The following is a 21,397-nucleotide window of genomic DNA, read 5'->3' on the forward strand; positions in this document are numbered from 1 at the left end:
TCCCACAAGATTTGGAAATGTTCAAGTTTCAATCTGTCAAGTAGAAAGACCTCACTAGACACTCTGAGCATTTGACAGACCCTAGAAAGACCACGCCTTAGGAAGAAGACTGCTCTAAACCCTGATAAAGGCACTCTGTATCTGCCCTAGCAAAGCTGAAAAACAACCCGTTAGTGATACAAAGTGTTAACTATGCTGCTTATCATTAAATCATGACCAGTGTGTGTTTATGCTGAATTAGATCCAACAATCTTACTCAACATTTACAGGCAATATACTAAGTGATCAGGAAGTGAACTAGATGGAAACTTTATGTGGACTCTATTCTTTCTTATCTGGTATTTTTCAAAATTAAGGCAGAGGTCATGGTTTGCAAATTCCACAGTCTTACAAGGAGACCTTGAATCAATCAATGGACAACTGTGGGCAACTGTGAAACCTATCTCAGTATTTTCAAAAATCCCACAAATGCTCATCAACAGCTTTCTCCTAAAAATACTAATTTACATTTACAAGTGTTTGTTGGGGCCAGGCAATGTGCTGAGCTCTTTATATGCATCGTCTCATCTTCACAATTCTATGAGATGGAATTAATATTATTTCTGTTTGCAGAAAAGAGAGGCTTGGACTGGTTTGGTATAATGTACCACAAGTGACAGGTGGTAAGACATGGAGGGAGGTCTCTCACCCACAGCTGTAGGATTCCAAAGCCAGGCACTTAAACACTCAACTCATTCCCTATGTTGAAAGTGAACATCTGGATTCTACTCTCAGACACTCTCAGAATTCCCACACAAAAATTTCCACAAGAACATAGCAATCAGGGAGGTAAATAAAAGTCAGACCTTGCCTGATTTCTTCCTATCCTGGGCAGCTAGAGTAATCTAGATTGTATGAATTTTTGTTTTGATCTGGGCATGGGTTAAGGGGTGTGGTAGCATTTTTAAATTTTAAATTATGGGATCTGAATAACTTTTTCTCTGTTGTGGTATTTTACCAAAAAATAGCAATTTCCAAAGAAGGCCAAATTTCTTGATACAGTCTGCTCTAACTCTCGTCTATAATTTTCACTCTAAACCAATACTTTCCTTATTGATTCAGCTAATCGTTTAAAGATGCTACAGACATTCTTAAAAATTTAGACTTTCATGAAAGCCCTGACTGCTACAAAAACTCACAGAATAAACCTAGACAAGTCAGAGAATCTTCCTGGGCCACAGTTTCCCTGTCTAGAAAGTGACGATCTTGGGACTTCCCTGGTCCAATGGTTAAGATGCCACACTTTCAATGCAGGGGGTGCAGGTTTGATCCCTAGTCGGGGAACTAAGATCCCACATGCTGCATGGTGCACACCCAAAAAAGAAAGTGGGGATCTTGAAATACATTGGCATTTGCCAAATAACATATCACAGAATACCTGTCCTAAGAGATGCCCCAAGCAAAAGAAATTCCAGGTCAAATAAATAGGAGAAAAGCTACAAACAGTTGCTCCCATTTAGAGACTAATGACCCATTAGCAGTGGATAATCTGCTTGCAAATTAAAGCCTCAGCAAAGTCTAGCAGTAAAAAGATCTATTTAACTGGGTTTAATTTTGAATTTCCCAAACCTGTTTGACTCTAAAACCATTTCCCTGGAAAAGTGTCTACAAACATCCCATGGAAGCAATATCCATTTATTTACTCATAAAACTATTTATTGAGCAACTACTATGTGCTAGACAACACACTGGGTATTAAGAATACAAAAATAAACATCATCCCTGTTTCCCTGGAGCCTAGAGTTTAGTTGAGATAACAGACAATAAATATGCAAAAAATAAATAAATGTGATTTTGTGTTAAGAGTACTATGAAGGAAATAAATAATTTTTTAAATGTAAAATAAAGAAAAATGGAGCATATTTAAATGGGATAGTGAGAAAAAGCCACTTTGGCCTCTCTAATGTCATTAAATATTACTAGCATCATTTAAGAAGATATTTGGAGAATGATAAAGAGACTGTATGTGAAGAGCACTAAGCATCTGTGAAAACCCCAGGGTGTGAAACTGCTTAACAAGTTCAGAGAATCAAAAGGCCAGTGAGATGGAAGAGGAGGACTGACTTCAGGACTGGAGAGACTGGGCATGCAGGGCTTCTGGGTCACAGAAAAGAGCTTGGATTTTATTCTAAGCACAATGGAAAGGAGTTTCAACTGGGAAGTCATCTGACAAAATTTTGTTTTATTTTTTAAAATATGAAAAAATCTGCCTGCGATTCAGGAGATCAGTGTTCAATCTCTGGGTCAGGAAGATCCTCTGGAGAAGGGAATGACAATCCACTCCAGTATTCTTGCCTGGAGAATTCCATGGACAGAGAAGCCTGGCGGGCTACATACAGTTCGTGGGGTCGCAAAGAGTCAGACACAACTGAGTGACTAACAAACAAACAAAACAAAAACACACATATATATATATCTTTTAAATTTATTTGGCTGCACCAAGTCTTAGTTACAGCACTCAGGATCTTCAATCTTGGTTGCAACACATGGGATCTTTAGTTGCAGCATGCAGGATCTTTTCATTGTGGCATGTGGGATCTAGTTCCCTAACCAGGGATCAAACCTGGGTCCCCTGCATTGGGAGCACAGAATCTTAGCCACTGGGCCACCAGAGAAGTCCCAAAATTTGTTGGTGTTTTGTTTTCTAAGTTCATTCTGGCTATCCTGGGAAGAAGAGTTTTAAGAGCTAGAAGAATACTTAGGAAGAATTCAGAGAAGCTGTATTGGTTTTCAATTGCTGCTAGAATAAACTATCACAGACTCAGTGGGTGAAACAATACAAATTTACTATCATACAGTTCTGCAGGTCTGATGCCTGACATGTCTCACTAAGCTACAATCATCAGGACTGCATTCTTTTCTGGAGGCTCAAGGGGAGAATTAATTTCTTGCTCATTCAGGTTGTTGGCAGAATTCAGTTCCCTATGGCTGTAGAGCTGAGCTCCCTGTTTTCTTGTCCCTGTAAGCTCAGACATTCTCAGCTTCTAGAAGCCACCCACATTCCTTGGTTTGTGGCCTCCTTCCTCTATCTTCAAAGCCAGCAATGGTGGGTTGAATCTTTCTCATTCTTCAAATCTCTCCTTTTTGTTCCATTACATCTCTCTGACTCAGCCAAGATATATTCTTTGCCTTTAAGGACAAATGTGATTAGGTTGGGCCCATCCAGATAATCCAGGATAATGTAAACATCTGAAGATCTGTAACCTTAATTACATGGGCAAAGTCCCTTTTGCCATGTATGGTAACATATTCACAGATTCTGGGCATTAACGCAGCACGTCTTTGGGGAGATAGGAGGAGAAGTATTATACAGTCTACCACAAACCGCTCTCACTTGGCAGCAGTTCCAAGTGAGAAACAAGATAAATTAGATCAGCGTGGTGGCAATGGGAAAAGGTAGACAGATTTAAGGCGTATTTTAGAGTCAGAATTAGTAGACTTGGTGGTGATGTGTTATTTAGGTGGAAGTACTCAATAGTAAAGAGGAGGGAGTCAGTGATCAAGAATCCGCCTACCAATACTCCTGGCATTGGGTTCCATCCCTGGGTCAGGAAGATCCCCTGAAGCAGGAACTGACAACCCACTCCAGTATCTTGCCTGGGAAACACCATGCACAGAGGAGCCTGGCGGGCTATAGTCCATGGTGTCACAAAGAGTCAGACATGACTGAGTGACTGAGCATGCATGTGTAAGAGGAAGGAATTGCAGACACACACAAGAGGAGGGAATCAAGGCTAGCTCCTAAATTTCTGATCTTTCAGGCTTATAGGCTGAGTGCCAGGGGCTTTCAAAAAATAAAGAATATTGGGAGTAAAACCAATTTTAGAGGAAAATTCAGTAGTTCTGTTTTCTATGTAATACTAGAGAAACATTAACCAGATCACCTCTGAGATCTCTTACTGTTAACACTTTCAGTTCAGTTCAGTCACTCAGTCATGTCTGACAGACAGTCCAGGCCTCCCTGTCCATCATCAACTCCCAGAGTTTACCCTAACTCATGTCCATTGAATTGGTGACACCATCCAACCATCTCATCTTCTGTCATCCTCTTCTCCTACCGCCCTCAATCCTTCCCAGCATCAGGGTCTTTTCAAATGAGTCAGTTCACATCAGGTGGCCAAAGTATTGGAGTTTCAGCTTCAGCATTGGTCCTTCCAATGAACACCCAGGACTGATCTCCTTTAGGTTGGATCTCCTTGCAGTCCAAGGGACTCTCAAGAGTCTTCTCCAACACCACAGTTCAAAAACATCAATTCTTCGGCGCTCAGCTTTCTTTATAGTCCAACTCTCACATCCATACATGACTACTGGAAAAACCACAGCTTTGACTAGATGGACCTTTGTTGGCAAAGGAATGTCTCTGCTTTTTAATATGCTGGGTTGGTCATAACTTTTCTTCCAAGGAGCAACATCTTTTAATTTCATGGCTGCAGTCACCATCTGCAGTGATTTTGGAGCCCAAAAAAATAAAGTCTGTCACTGTTTCCATCGTTTCCCCATCTATTTGCCATGAAGTGATGGGACCAGATGCCATGATCTCAGTTTTCTGAATGTTGAGTTTTAAGCCAACTTTTTCACTCTCCTCTTTCATTTTCAGCAAGAAGCTCTTTAGTTCTTCTTTGCTTTAACACTTTAAAAAAGACTAAAAATATCTCTTCTATTCAGGGGTCATAAAGTCTTAATTTTTATAATTATATGTTATTCTTATTATCTTGAGAAAGAATGACTTGTTTGTGACTCATCACATTCTTCAAAGTGAAGGAACCCTTCACTTTAGGTATTTTAGATAACTAGTATGCTAGTTACCTATTCCTCTGTTAAAAAATTGGCCCAAAATTTAGCAACTTAAAACAATATAGATTCTGTGGGTCAGAAGTACAGATGTGTATTAGCTTGGTCCTCTGCTTCATGATCTCTCATGTGACTATAACCAAGGTGTTGGTTAGGGCTAGGGTCTCAACCAGAAGCTCAATGGGGGAAGGATTCAGTTTCAAGCTTATTTACATGGTTATTGGCAGGAATAATTGTTGCAGTACCGAGAGCCCCAATTACTTACTGACTGTTGACCAGAAGCAACCCCCAGGTTCCTGGCCATGTGGGCCTCTTCACTGCTGCAATTTATTTCATCAAAGCTGCCAAGAGAAAGTCTGCCAGGAATTCACAATATTTTCTAGCTTAATCACAGAAACAACATCCCCTCAAAACTGCCATATCCTATGATTTAGAAACAAAGGAAGAGAAATACCTGGAAGCAGGGATCACTAGAGTCCATCATAGAGACAAATGGACCACACTTGGGAATTGAAGAAACCAAAGAAGAAAAAAGGAAAAAGTGAAAAAGGTAATCTTCATCTCCTCAACTTTTTTAGGACAGCAGTCCTAAACAGTATCCCTCAGCCAGTAAACTGCTCCCAGGAGAGGTGATTAGGAAACTAGTCAAGAGGTAGAAAAGGGCAATCCACGAAGGACTGCAAGTCGGTTTGGCAATAACTTCTAAAGATTATAGCAAGGGAAAAAAAAAGATTAAGATAAGTTATTTTAAAGTATTTTAATTCAAAATTAGAAAAAGAAGACTTTTAGCACAATTGGAACAAAAATATAAGAAGAAAAGGACAACATATTTTGGAAAACAGACTAGTCAATTCTCAGCACTAACAGTGAAAAATGTAAGTAATTGCTAACGGGCATTTCCTAAAAATAGAATGCTTCCAAATTCTGTCATCTTGTACGTTATCCTCCACATTGACTCTTTTTAATCTAAAATGAGATTTATTGCATTTCATGCAATTTGAAGTCCATGCAGCAGAGGAGATTGTCACAAATTTCAATGCATTTAAAAATAAAATAAAGTTAAAAATGAGGGGCATGGGGGAGAGGGAAAATGCACAAAGTTCTAGTCTCCTTGGGTGCCTGGAGGAGAAGGGTTTGGGAATGAAACCATCCACTCTCCATGGCAAATGAGTCCCTTAAATGCAAGGAATGTTCCCACCACCTCTGCATGCAAACCCACAGAGCTCTGGGGCAGGAGCAGGGACCTGGGGAGAGGAGTACTAGTGGAAAGGAAGCTACACACATCACCTAATTTTACCTGAGGGCAGAACAAGGTAGCGAATCCTGAGGCAACAGCTGTTCTAAGAGTCAGGAGATTACACACAGCCCCGAGGAGATCTACTCCTAAAAGAAGTGGCAGTAAGAACCAAAAAAAGAAAAATAAAAGAAATATTTCTTTAGCCATACTCTCTGAGAAAATGTCATAAATATGCTATTCCATATTTTCATATCATAGCATTGGACACACAGCTCAACACAGTGAAATATTGATTGCATGGAGGAAAAAAAAAGGGAAAAAAGGAAATTAAAAATATTACATCTTACATCTTTCTGTTGGCAAATCTCAGCCTCCAAGCACAGAACCTAGTACACCAGAGACCTAGCCTGCAGGAGGTGCTGAGGTCCCCAGGCTCCTGTGTGGAGGGAGGCAGTGCCCACCACCTGGGGCTGAATGGCACAAAATTGTGTTGGGTGTCCTCGGCCTTGCCAGCTCAGGCCCTCAGTCATGGGTCACCCGGGGGCTCTGCCTGTCAGAGCGCTGGATGGCGGCTGACTGGATAAACACCAGGTAGGCGAGTTCCTGGCCGGGAGGCATGGTGACTCGCTAGATCTGGTAGAGCTGCTGCGAGGGGTGGAGAGGAGAGAGTGAGGTCACCCTGGGGAGAGAGGCATAGGCCTCTCTTCCTATAGGCCTTCGAGTTGGTTGGGGGCCCCGGATACCTCAACTAACACCCACTGCAAGGCGACAGAGGGAGGAGGGGAAGTGGAGCTCTGCTAGGGCTGGGAGGCAACTGTGGTGTGTGTGGTGAGCGGGGAAGAGGTGCAGGGGAGTTGTGTTTCCAGTTCTCTGGAACTTCCTGGCTTCCACTTCTCTGGAGGCTGTGTCTCCAGTTGGCTCTGAGCCTCGAGCTTGCTGTACGCTGTTCCTCTGGCCATCCGTGAACTGGCTGAACTGTTGCTCTTGCTGGACCTCCCTCTGCGTGATCTGTGAGCATTGGTGGCACGCGTCTGGGTCTGTCCCTGCACCACGTGGGGTGCCTGTAAGGGCCCCCTTACAGGCTGGGCTAAGCGAGTCCACTGCAGCTGGCTGCCATGCGGGGGCACCGGGATCTGCTGGATCTTGCCTATGTTGGGGATGCATCACCTGCATGGTCCATCCAGTGCTACTCTGGGCTTGCTGGGCTTGACCGTGTGGCTGGGCCTGGACCTGCTGACCTTCTTCAGCTTGCATGGTCACAGGTGTGGTCTGGCTCTGCTGAGGCTGTGCAATGATGATCTGCCCAGGCTTGAGGGTGGTTGTGAAGTGAGTGGTCTGCTGGCCTTGCTGCTGCCCCTGGACTTGATCGGCAGTGGGCTGCTGAGCCAACCTGAAGCAGTCCTAAATAGGTTCGGCAAGAGTTACAGACCCGCGCACCTTCTCCTGACACTTTGCTGGTTTCCACTCATCTCTCGGAACAACATCAATGAGAAAGTCAAACTCATCACATTGTGTAATTGCCATGGCAATGTCATGCCTCTGAAGAGTCTGGCGCTGGTTCTCCTCTGTGTGGATCCAGGCCTCAAGAGTCAACTCTGTGATAAAAATCTGGGCTTCCTGGCAAACAACACAGGGGCTTCTGCACTGATTATCTTCACATCGCCAGCCAGTTTCATAATCTTCTTAACACGAGCCAGTGGGAGTTTCTGTACTCAGAAATCTTTCACTGTTAAATTCCACATTTCTCCCGTGACACGAGGCCAGAAAGAATACAGAGTTTGCTGGGCACCACTGCTGCTAGCACCACCAAATCCTCCTCCTGTGGACACTGTGACAAACGCCTCGACTGGGAAGTCCAGGGACCAGCAGGAGCCGCCTCAGCACTTGGGCAGTGGGGCACTGCAGAGGGCAGGGCACTGCAGTGGGGTAAGGGGGGAGCGTGCATCACTGAGAACGGAGAACGGAGTGGGCTAGAAGCCAGGCTACAAACAAGGTGGCAGCCATGCCGTTTACACCACGTCCCCCCTTTACCCTCCCCCTCCCTTGGTGCCTTCCACAGTGATTCTTTTAAGTTGAAATAAGGGCAAGGACCACTTTTCTGGCCTTCTCAAGACGCATCTGTGACTATGATCATATGATCATACTATGACTTTTCCTTTCTTTAACTTTAGGCTTATTTAAGTGCTGCTTTATTGCACGAAAATCCTTATAATTTCAATTTTGAAAAGCAAATGTTAAGGACACAAATCTAATAATATACCAATTGGCTCATTAATTATAACAAACTCATCATACTAATGTAAGATGCTAATAATCATGCAAACTGGGTGTCAGGAGAGTATATGGAAACTTTCTTTAGTATCTTCATAATTTTTATGTAAATCTAAATTTGTTTTTAAAAATAATGTTTATATTAAAAAAAACACAAATCCCAAAGTACAAGTTGGGATTGAAAAGTAAACTGGAAAATTTTTAAAAATGAACAAAATAGATTCTCTGGTTTCTTTTTTTATATTGGCCAAGACTCTTCATTGCTCTGAAATAGGTACCCAGGCAGGGACTTGATATCCCAGTCACTCCTACTCTAAGGCTTCACCAACAGCAGGACCCTTCCTGGACAGAATACAGACTCAGCTTCTAATATCTGAAAATGCATCTTCTGTTTAAAAAAATATATATATGTATAACTCCTCATTCCCAAAGCTAGCAACCTGGAATAATACCTGAGGGGAACTTTCTTAGAAAAATACCCAAGGGATGGTATAAGCTGTTACGCACAGAGCTGTTGCTCCCTGTGTTATTTACAGCATTGGAAAAATTAGAAGACACTAAGTGTTTAAGGACAGCAGCATGATTAACTGTCTTAAGGACAGTCTAAACACTGAAAGACTATATAGCCATTAAATGATTATTACGAAGATTATGTTACCTGAGGGAAAGAGTTTACAATACATTTATTACATAGATGGATTTTTTGAAATCAAAACACAGAAAAATGTATATAGTAGTGAAATATGTTGGGCCTTGGGACCCTTTGCTGCAGTGCTTGCACCTGGACAAATATCTCCTTGGGCCACAGAATACAACGAAACTACATAAGGGACCAAAAATCACTGCATGCACAGTTGGGGCGTATTATGAACAATAAGACTACAAAAAGGCCAAACACCAACTGCCACTCATGAGGTGCTAGGAGCAGAGAGGGTTCTGCATGCGATCCTGACAGGGCTCCTCAAAGGGCGGGCAGGCCACCCAAGCCACCCCTCCAGCCCAACCCCAGATCCGCCCCCACCCTCACCCCATGTAAAGAACCAGCTTGCCCCTACCTCAGGGAGCAAGCAAGAGAACCTGCTTCTCGTTCTCCCTTGTGGAGCAGCCAGGGACCAGGAAAGTCTTGCCTGAACTCCTCAACTGGCCTCCTATCAATTTCTGTTAATTAAAGAGTTCAAGAAACCCAATTGGTATCAGAATGCAAATGTAACTTTTGTTTGTCACCAAAGGGTCCAGATTATTAATCTTATAAGTAACACCCTGTCCTTTAGGATGTCTCTCATCTACAAACATCTATTTCACACCAGGCAGCATCCTTTTTCATCATGTACCAATTTTGAAAGCAAATTCCTGTCAGAGAATTACAGTAAATGCTTTGAGTAACAGACAGTGCAACCTGACCCACATCAGATATTTGAGTCATTTTCTGGCAGGCAAACTGTAAGTAAGTAAGTAAGGCAAACAGGTCCTCCTTCCCCATACCAACATGTTTACATGTATACTTGTAGCTGATTCACAATATTGTATAGAAGAAATTAACACAATATTGTAAAGCAATTACCATCTAATTAAAAATAAAAGTAAAAAAGGAAAGAAGAACCTAGAAAAAGTGAAGCTTGTTAAAACTGAAAAAGCAAACAAACAAGCAAACCTGTGCTTCTTTTCCCAAGTCTTGCTCTGAGACTAAGGAAACAGTCTTTATTCAATCATCCATTCAGCAAACATTTACTGATTATCTACTGTGCTGTGCTTAGTTGCTCAGTCATGTCCAACTTTTTGTGACCCGGTGGACAGTAGCCCGCCAGGCTACAAACAAATCCTCTGTCCATGGGGATTCTCCAGGCAAGAATACTGGAGTGGGTTGCCATGCCCTCCTCCAAAGAATCTTCCCAACCCAGGGATTGAACCCAGTCTCCCGCATTGCAGGCAGATAATTTACCATCTGAGCCATCAGGGAAGCCGAAGAATGTTGAAGTGGGTAGCCTACTCTTCTCCAAGGGATCTTCCTGACCCAGGAATCAAAACTGGGGTCTCCTGCATTGCAGGCAGATTCTTTACCAGCTGAGCCACCTGGGAAGCCCGAATATCTACTAAGTGCTGCAAAATATACTCTGCAAAATGCTGGTGATCCAATGGTAAGCAAAATGGACATAACTCTTGCCTTCATGGAATTTACAGTCTAGTGTGAAATATAAATGATCCCACCAAAATGTATAGTAGAAAATTGTGTTCCTTCTATGAAAGAAAATACAGAGGACTATGAAAGAATATTATTAGAGGACTTTATATAGAGAACCATTTTTGCTCAAGGTTATGGCACATATTAAGCACTATCACTGTAGACTATTTGTTAACTTGAAACTATTGAGGGCAATGTGAGGCTTAAATGTTCATTCATCCCATTCACAGAGATTTATAATCACATCTTGCTGAGGGTTTCCCAGTACAGAACCATTCACTTTCCTAACTTCTAACTTCTCAGGTTTCCTGTAAGTTCATTAAATGCTCCAGATTCTCATCAGGAACATTCTCATCTCACTTTTTCTAGAGTTGACCTCACATTTAATCTTAGAAAAGATTTCACTGCCCACACAGGTCTATATTCTTTCTTTTTTTTACCACATACAAACTAAGAAAAGGAGAAAGGTATAATGCCTGCCAATATACAGTGTGCAGAACCTTTACAGCTGGTCTACCTGGCATCTACACCCCTCCTTTCTCTGGAATGACTTTAAAATTCATTTGGGGATTTATCCCTTCCCCACTCTCAGCTGGATGGGACAGTCTTCCCAGCTCCATGGGTGAAATACACAATTCGACTCAAAGTCATCGTTCAGGGCCAAATACGTGACATTAGCCAGTTCACTAGAAGCAAATCTCAGGCCATGTGCTAAGAACAGTGGGGTTACCTCCTAAGGTCAACAATAACAGGTACCCAAGTGACTTAGAAGAAAAGTTACCACCTTGAGTTTTGTGTATTCACCTGAATAGTCAGGGAACTTTCACCTATTTTATTTAGGTTTTCGTTTATTCAAATTCCAACCAGAAGCTAAATACAATAGGAAATTGATAAGCATTAAGTTTTACTCCAAAGGAGTAGGATCATTCAGATTTATTTCAGCTAAAGTAAGCAACCCTTAAAGCTATTCTTCATTTAAAAGAGAAATAAAAGCAAATAAACCAAAGGAAAAACAGTGGGATAAAGACTCTTGCTCTATTCCCCTGGTTTTGAAGCTAGAAGAGGATTTACCCAGGAACTTCTGACATCCATCCTGTAATTACTAAGAGAGGGCCTACCAAGAACAGACTGAACACACACACACACAAAACTACCCTGAGAAATGGAGAAAGAACTAGATCCTAATATTACTTTGAGTCCCAAACTGTAAGCCAGTTTTCCCTTGCACATCCCACATCTGGTCCACGGCAAATACTCTCAGTATTCTTTGCCCAACATACACTGGAATGAGAGTCAATCAACATAGCTACTTCTCCTTCATTCCTGCAATTAGAGCATCTAACAGGCTGGTCTCTCTGCCTTTTAGATTTTTCCATGTAATCACCTACACTAGTCCACAATATTCCCTTAATGACGGGGGACACATATGAAGTTCTCCATGCCATTTCTTAAATCTCCTTTCTCCTGATCTGAGATGAAGAAGAAAACACCCTCCCAATCTGCCTCCTTGGAGATAGGATTCCCCACAATGCTCTCCAAAAAAAGTCCTTACAAATCTTGAAACCTCCTCTACTGTCTCAAATTTTTCAAGATCTTTATATGGGCGAGGAATTTAAGAATCATGTAACAGGGATGGAGGCTCAAGAGGGAAAGGATACATATATAGTTATGACTGGTTCATGTTGTTGTACAGCAGAAACCAACACAACACTGTAAAGCAATTATCCTCCAATCAAAAAGGTAAGACCTAATAATCATGTAACCAGTTCTCAGTTTACTCCTTGTGAAATCCTGCATAGGAATCACCTCCTCCTTTAGAACACAGCATTAATCGGAACTTTGGATCTTGGCTGAAACATCCATTTTAATATTGTTACACATGTAAACATTACCCATCAGATATTTTACAAGGGAAAAACACTGAAAATTGCTTCAACGTTTTCACATCTCCTGTAGAGCCCAAAATGAGAAGTCTGACCCTGAGATAATCATCAACAAGAACCAACTTCATAATTTCTGTATTCAGGGCACTTTGAAGGGTTTAGAGGAAAGCAGTCAAGATGACTAAGGAGTATAAAAATTAAGGATATCGCAGCACTGTTTACAATAGCCAGGACATGGAAGCAACCTAGATGTCCATCAGCAGACGAATGGATAAGGAAGCTGTGGTACATATACACATGGAATATTACTCAGCCATTAAAAAAAATACATTTGAATCGGTTCTATTGAGATGGATGAAACTGGAGCCCATTATACAGAGTGAAGTAAGCCAGAAAGAAAAACACCAATACAGTATACTAATGCATATATATAGAATTTGAAAGATGGTAACGATAACCCTATACGCGAGACAGAATAAGAGACACAGATGCATAGAACAGTCTTATGGACTCTGAGGGAGAAGGTGAGGGTGGGACGTTCTGGGAGAATAGCATTGAAACATGTATATTATCATATGTGAAACAGAACACCATTCCATGTTCGATGCATGAGACAAATGCTCAGGACTGGGGCAATGGGATGGCCCAGAGGGATGGGATGGGGAGGGAGGTGGGAGGCGGGGTCCAGGAAGGGGAACACATGTAAACCAATGGCTGATTCATGTCAATGTATGGCAAAAACTACTACAATATTGTAAAGTAATTAGCCCCCAACTAAAATAAATAAATTTATTTAAAAAAAAAAATTAAGGATAAAGGAATTTTGGTTTCCTGAAAGTAAGTATCTAACCGTAATCCTCACTTACAAGAATGTCTACATTCTTGTCTACACTACTCCAGGGGAGAGTGTCAGGCTAGTTCATCTAAACTCATAACAAGTTTCACTTGGCTATAACAGAACAAATGAACCTAAATCCTGACAGAAAGGGTTATTAAATATTTTAATGGGTTACCAATAGAGGCCATGGGTCCTTCTTTGGAGTTATTTTTAAAAACAGAAAATCTTCTCTTTAAGATAGCCTAGCAGAAGTCTTGCTCTAAAATAGAATGTGATCTCTTTAATATACTGTGAATCTTTTGCATGTATGACCATTGTTGATTCTCCAACTCTAGCTTCTTTGGGTCTCCTATTGGTGACCTTTCCTCTAATCTCTTTTATCTTGGGTATTGATACCTCCTGTTTCTCAACATCCTACACAAAGCAGTTTCTGGTTAGCTTCCGACACTGTCTCAGTGTAGAATGAAAAGTGAAGAGAAATACTCCATCCATAACTGAAACGTAACACTATGCCTAATTTCTGGTTTTGAAAGGCCTTGAGATGTTTTCTCATTTATGCCACCCACAGAATTCCCTTCTAAATTCTGAACTTGGTTTTAATATCCTATAGAATTCTGTCGTTGGAGAGGAAACTTTCAAAGGTTTTGAGATTTTGCCAGTTACTGGAAGGTTTTTATTGGCTGCAAGTTATGATTAAAATTATTTACTTGCTATTTGGTTTAATATGTTTAGAGACATTTCTAAATAGGCTGCCTCAGGCTTTTCAGTGACATCTAGAATAATGATGTAAAAACTGTACAACAGTGTGGGAAATAAAAGATAAGTTTAGAGGAAAATACCTCAAGTCCCCAAAGAAAACCCACGCCAGTATTCTTGCCTGGAGAATCCCATGGACAGAGGAGCCTGGCGGGCTACAGTTCATAGGGTTGCAGAGTCGGACATGACTGAAGCAACTTAGCATGCACGCACATACCCCAAAGAATTCTTTAATAAACACTTCTGTGTTTCTGTCACACACAGTCTCCTCCTGTCCTTCAATCTTAGTATCTATTATCCCTGCATAAGGAGTTTCCAAGTAGGTGAGGAATTTCTGTATGAATGTGTGTATATGTTTGTGTATGCGTGTAGCATTTGCATATATACATAACAGACATAAGAGTTGGTAGCACATAAGACATATCATATTTCCTCCAGACCCCAATGAAGATGAAGAATATATTTCTGAGAAGAAAACTGATAATTTGCATATAAATAGATACTGATATAGCCAACTCCCAGCTTCCTATTTCTTTCATCATTTTGAACCCCTGCAGCAAAGGTGTGCCCAGCACCACACATTATTTTTTCTCCATAGTAGAACTTCTGAGTTTACACATGTGAAAACAAAGGATATCCTGAGTTCACATGTAAAAACCTTTGTGAGAAGAAAAATGCAGTATTCATCGCTGTCTTCAATAGAACAAAAAAGGTCAAATAAGAGAGGATATTAAGAAAAAAAACTGATAAAGTATTGACTGAGAACATTAAATGATCCAACCTAATATTTCTGCAAGATCTAATTGACAGGATCAAGACATCATTCCATTGAAAAGAAAAGAGGCTTCTTTTTATAATCCATCTTCCTCAGTAAGGTTGGTTTCCATAGCCACAGGCTTGTCAGCCGGCTGGCTTGGTTAATGATGACCCTGGGGAGCCAACAACATGGCCTCCATTTCCCCATCTCTATTTGCAAACCACAGCCAAATTGGTTCTAGAAGTTGTCTGAGAAGGAGACTGTGTCCCCAAAGAGGCTAATACTCTCTGATCAGCAACATCCTCAATAAAAAGGAGAGACAGCAATTATTGCTTTGTCTACAATCCAGTATTCTCTTAGGGAGCAGCAATGGTGTCATGGAATTCCCCTCAGTCTGAGGAGAAGGGCAAACAAACCCATCATCCTATCAAACAACGTGGATGCTTCTTCATGAAAACCCAGAGGTCCCAGGGCTTCTTTCTGAACCTCAGCTGCTTTATTTATAAACAGAGATGCTTGCTTGGTCTCTTCTGTTCCAATGAGCTGATTCTGCTCTGGGACCTAACAATTTCTGTTCCACCATAAAAAGTTCTCGTGACCTTTCCTGCCTCACTTCGCTTTTCCAGTGGTGGCCACATAACAAAGCATAAGTACCCAGAGTACCCAGCAGGACACTCTTGTGGTTTGTCAGGCTAAAAGCTCCATGCTTTCTCCAACTTTGTAACTCACTCTTTTAGCTCTAGCCTGATTTTGGAACCAACCACTCAAGATATAGAACACTAAGTTTGTCAAAAGTGCACCACACTTCAAAAGGACAGCAAGAAATCTGTTGATTGTGCTGACCTTCCAAGATATTATCCAGTTTCTCTCCTTTCCTTGCCAAATTTAATTATATGGTCTACTGAACGTCACCTCTCCTACTGTCACCAAACTGTCACCAAATTCCTTTTTAAATACCTAAGATTAGATAACTGGCAATACTCCACTGATATATGTCCCTTGAAGGTCAAAAGTGACTGAATTAGGCTAAGGCTGATGAGCTTTTCTCAGTCTTCATTATTTTCTATCTTTTTCCAGCATCTGGTCCAGCTAATGACCTCCTGTTATTCAAATTATGTTCCCTCCTGGATTCTGTGATACTGTCATATCCAAGTGATCCATTCTGTGGCTGCCATCTCCATCTCCTTTTGGCTTAACTTTCACCTCCTGGTACCCAAATGTGTGTTTTCCCAAAGTCCTGACCTCTATTCTTCAATCTTTCACTCTATGCCCAATCCTTCTAAAACTTCATCTACCTCCATCTTCAATTATCATCTCTAAATTGATAACTTCCAAATAAACATTTGTGACTTTCAAGTAATAGCTCTTTTCATGGCTCTAGATTTATCTACTGGAAATTTCTCCTTTAATCATTCTGTTCTAACTTTTAAATCAAAATACCCAAAGTTGAAGGCTTTATCTTCCCAGCTCCCAAATTAGTTCACTGTCCACAACTTTTCTATTTGGTCAGTAGAAACATCAATTTGGAGACCTGAACATTTGCTTTACATTTCATGTGAAAAGTGAAAGTTAGTCACATGTCTGAATCTTTGCGATCCCATGGACTGTAGCCCACCAGGCTCCTCTGCCTATAGAATTCTCCAGGCAACAGCACTGGAGTGGGTTGCCATTTCCTTCTTCAGGGGATCTTCCCAACCCAGGAGTTGAACCCAGGTCTCCTTCATTGCAGGCATATTCCTTATCATTTGAGCCACCAGGGAAGCACATTTCATGTGGTAAATATGAATTGATGGTCTCTCTAATGCCAGGCAGATTTCTAACTACTAAAAACACAACCATAAGGCCCAATCCTTGTCCTCCCACTCTACTTACTCTATCATATATTTATTCCATGTCCCTTTTAAATTGGGATTATAATATTTTCCCCCAAATCATCTCCTTTTTGAATTTCGCTTTTCCTTCGCATACATACCTCAAAATTCTACTTATATACAAAGTTCTAAAGTAATCCTTTATTTCTTCTTCCTTTACACCCTACTGGTTTCTAGGTCCTATCAAACTTCCTTTCTAATATTACTCATGTGTGCTAAGTCACTTCAGTTGTGTCCAACTCTTTGTGATACTATGGCCTACAGCCCGCCAGGCTCCTCTGTTCATGGGATTCTCCAGGCAAGAATAATGGAGTGGGTTGCCATGCTCTCCTCCAGGGAATCTTCCAGATCCAGGGATGGAACTCACACCTCTTATGTCTCCTGCACTGGCAGGCGGGTTCTTTACTACTAGTGCCACGGGAGAAGCCCTCATACTCAATAGTAAATATTTATTGGGTGTCTTCCAGCTGCTAAGCACTGTGCTAAACCAGGACAACACAATGATTAAGTAAGACAAAAAGTCTCTGCCTTCAAAACTTCAGAGTGAGTGTAAGAAAGAGACAGGTAAATCAATAATTACAGTGCACTAGGACAAACATTATAATGGGCCTAACAGAGAAGCCCTTAACCTGACTCGGACTCAAGGAAGACTTCCCAAAGAAAGTGACTCTTAAGCTGAGCTGTAAAGTATCACATTGTGCTCCCCTATCAGACTGGGGCATTCCAGACAGGACAACAATAACCTGTTCAGCATGAGCACAGGGAGTGACAAGCAAGAGGGGAGACTGAGAAAGTGGAAATGGGTCACATTAAACGTAGAGTCATGGCATTATAGGCTGAATTGTGTACTTCAGAAATATCTGCTGAAGTCCTCCTAGCCCTGGTACTCGCAAATGTGACCTCATTTGGAAATAGGGTCTTGGCACATGTAATCAAGTGAACATGGGGTCATTAGGATGAGCCCTAATCCAAGATCACTGATGTACTTATAGAAGAGAAAAATTCACAGACATAGAAAACAGGCTGGTGGTTGCCCAACGGAGAGGTTGGTGAAGGGATAGAGTGTGAGGGTGGGGTTAGCAGATATGAGCTAAGAGCTTATATATATTATTTTTTTATATAAAATATACAGAATTGATAACAAGGTCCTACCATATAGCACAGAGAACTATATTCAAAATCCTATGATAAGCCATGGTGGAAAAGAATATTAAAAAAGAATGTATGTATACATAAATGCCTGCATGCTCAGTCACTTAGGTCATGTCTAATTCTTTGTGACCCCATGGACCGTAGCCCACCAGGCTCTTCTGTTCACAGGATTTTCCCAGCAAGAATACTGCAGTGGTTTGCCATGCCCTACTCCAGGGGATCTTCCCCACCCAGGGCTCAAACCCACATCTCCCATGTCCTCTGCATTGCAGATGGATTCTTTACCACTGAGTCCCCAGGGAAGCCTATATATTTATACATATATATAAATAACTGAATCACTTTGCTGTATAGCAGTAATTAACAAAACATTGTACATCGACTATAATTCAATTTTACAGAATGAAAAAACAAAGAAGAGAAAAATTCCATGAGAAGGCAAACACACTCAGGGAGAACATTCCGTGACAATGGCATCAGATACAGAAGCACAGCAGCTGCAAGCTTGAGGTTACTAGAAGAAAAGGCCAGGAAGTATCCTTCCCCAGAGGATGACCTTACCAACACCTTCATTTCAAGCCTTTAGTCTCCAGTACTGAGAGAGAAAGCTGGCTTAAAACTCAACATTCAAATAACAAAGATCATGGCATCTGGTCCCATTACTTCATGGCAAATAGATATGGAAACAGTGTCAGACTTTATTTTCTTGGGCTCCAAAATCACTGCAGATGGTGACTGCAGCCATGAAGTTAAAAGAAGCTTGCCTCTTGGAATAAAAGTTATGACCAACCTAGACAGCATATTAAAAAGCAGAGATATTACTTTGCCAACAAAGGTCCGTCTAGTCAAAGCTATGGTTTTTCCAGTAGTCATGTATGGATGTTCAAGGTGGACCATAAAGAAAGCTGAGCACCAAAGAATTGATGCTTTTGAACTGTGGTGTTGGAGAAGACTCTTGAGAGTTCCTTGGACTGCAAGGTGATCAAACTAGTCAATCCTAAAGGAAATCAGTCCTGAATATTCATTGGAAGGTCTGATGCTGAAGCTGAAGCTCCAATACTTTGGCCACCTGATGCGAAGAACTGACTCGTTTGGAAAAGATTCTGATGCTGGGAAAGACTGAAGGCAGGAGGAGAAGGGGACAATAGGATGAGATGGTTGGATGGCATGACCGACTCAATGGACATGAGTTTGAACAAGCTCCAGGAGCTGGTGATGGACAGGGAGGCCTGGCGTGCTCCTGTCCATGGAGTTACAAAGAATCAGACACAACTAAGTGACTGAACTGAACTGCGAGAGAATAAATTTCTGTACAGCTGATTGTATTTAAACCAAAGTAACAAAATTTACATTTAATACCCCTAAAATGTCCCTACTTCTGTTCATCTCATTCCTACTCATCCTTCAGTCCTAGCTCAACTCTCATTTCCATGAAGCCCTTTGTCCTCAATGGAATGTTTGATTCTATTTCACCACCATTTACTGAGCACCTACCATGTTCAATATATTTTATGCTTCCCAGTGGCAAAGAATCTGTCTACTGGTTTCTTGGAGGAGTTTCCTACAGGAGTCGCAAGAGATGCAGGTTTGAGTCCCGGGTTCAGAAGATCCTCTGAAGTAGGAAATGGCAACCCACTCCAGTATTCTTGCCTGGGAAATCCCATGGACAGAAGAGCCTGGTGGGCTACAATCCATGGGGTCGCAAAGAGTTGGACACAAATGAGTGACTAAGCACACACATGCACAGATAAAACAAAATCATTTTCAAATCCAAAACCATGCTTCCTTTCACAAAAGAGTTTACAAACCAAGCAACAGAAAACAGACCATGGTATTATTGTTTCAACCAACAGATAAGTATTGAGTGCTACTATATGTCCAGCATGTTCAGAGTTTTTGATGAACCAGTGACCAAAACTAACAAAAGTACTTGCGCTAATGGCACTTACATTAGGTAGGAGGCAGTCAGGAGCAGGAGCAGGGAACAGACTATAAAACAAACAAAAAAAAGTTTAAAACATATGGTATATCTGAATGTGATAAGTACAATAAATAAAGCAGGAAAGGGAAATCAGAATGGATTCTGCAAGAGTGACTACTTCTCTGCATCTAAAATCTGATGGGTTGAACTTAATGGTGAAAGACTGAATGGTTCACTCTTATGAGAGGGATAAGATAAAAACATCCATTCTCACTACTTCTATTTGACTTGTAATGAAGGTTCTAGATGTGGAAATTAGGGAAGAAAATAAAGTAAAAGGCATCCATATTGGAAAGCAAAAAATAAGATTATACCTATTTGCAAATGACATGACCTTGTATACAGAAAATCCTAAGAGATCCACTTAAAAAAACTACTGGAACTAATATACAAGTTTAGTAAGGTGGCATAATGCAAGATCAATATACAAAACACAATTGTACTTAATTAGTCATGAGAAATGAGAAAATAGAGAGTGAAATTAAGGAAACAATTTCACTTACAATATTAGCAAAAGATAAAATACTTAATAAATTTAACAAAAGGAGTGAAAAACATCTACTCTAGAAACTATAAAATATTACTGAAAGAAATTAAAGAAGGCCTAAATAAATGGAAATATATCAGTTCATGGACTAGAGACAAAATTATTAAGATGGCATTAGTACCCACAGTGATCTATAGATTCATCAAAATCTCTACCTAAATACAGCTGGCATCTCTGCAGAAATTGACATGCTGATGCTAAAATTCATATGGAAATTCAAGAAACTCAGAACAGCCAAAAAATCTTGAAAAAGCAGAAATCATTCCTGATTTCAGAATTTTCTTCAAAACTATAGTAATTAAAACAGTAGGTACTAGCCTAAGAATAGACACATAGATCAAAAGAATAGAATTGAGAATCTAGAAATAAATCCTCACATTTACAGTCAATTGATTTTTGGCAAGGGTGCCAAGACAATTTAATGTGGGAAGGAAAACTTTTTCCAAAAAGTGATGCTGGGTGAGACACTTTGATATTCACATGCCATCCTAATTCACATCATACACAAAAATAACTCAAATGTCCATCAACTGATGAATAGATAAAATGTGGTATATTCATACAATAGAATATTATTCAACAATATATGAAGCTCTGATGCTTGCTACAACATGGATGAAACTTGAAAACATTATACTAAGTGAAAGAAGGCAATTACAGAAGAACTATTATATAATTCCATTCAAATGAAATATCCAGAATATGTAAATCTAGACAGACCAAGAATAGAACAGAGTTGCCTAGGGCTGAGGAGGTTAGGGGAATGGGAAATGGCTTCTAATAAATATGAGGTTTCTTTTTGAGGTGATAGAAATGTTTTAAAATCAGTTGTGGATGGTTATGCAACTCTGTGAATACACTTATGACAACTGAATTGTACACTTTGAGTGAACTGAATGGTTTGTGGATTATACCTCAATAAAGCTGTCATAGTTTTTAATTGATTGGTTGACTTGGTCAGATTGGTCGACCTTAGCTGCAAAGAAGTGTGGGAAAGTGACTATCTGGCTTTTTTCATCTTCCTCCTACCAAAACTCTTACGGTAAAGAATTCTCCAAATCTAGAAGGATAACTCAGGTCCTGCTACTGCTAAGT

At 40.7% G+C, this 21,397-nt stretch overlaps 1 long non-coding RNA gene and 1 pseudogene across 1 annotated transcript in view; both read right to left on the reverse strand.

Moving 5' to 3' along the window:
* LOC145522604 (uncharacterized) overlaps window positions 1–9,430 on the reverse strand; it is a 140,033-nt gene extending 130,603 nt beyond the window's left edge. The window contains exon 1 of the long non-coding RNA XR_014066055.1: window positions 9,394–9,430. This is a non-coding gene — a long non-coding RNA (uncharacterized LOC145522604). The remainder of the gene's footprint in view (window positions 1–9,393) is intronic.
* On the reverse strand, window positions 6,590–9,021 carry LOC145523925 (nuclear transcription factor Y subunit gamma-like; annotated as a pseudogene).
* Window positions 9,431–21,397: the final 11,967 nt, after the last annotated feature.

This window comes from Giraffa tippelskirchi, chromosome 10, assembly GCF_054371585.1.
Source record: "Giraffa tippelskirchi isolate mGirTip1 chromosome 10, T2T-mGirTip1v1.2.pri, whole genome shotgun sequence".
Classification (NCBI taxonomy): Eukaryota; Metazoa; Chordata; class Mammalia; order Artiodactyla; family Giraffidae; genus Giraffa; species Giraffa tippelskirchi.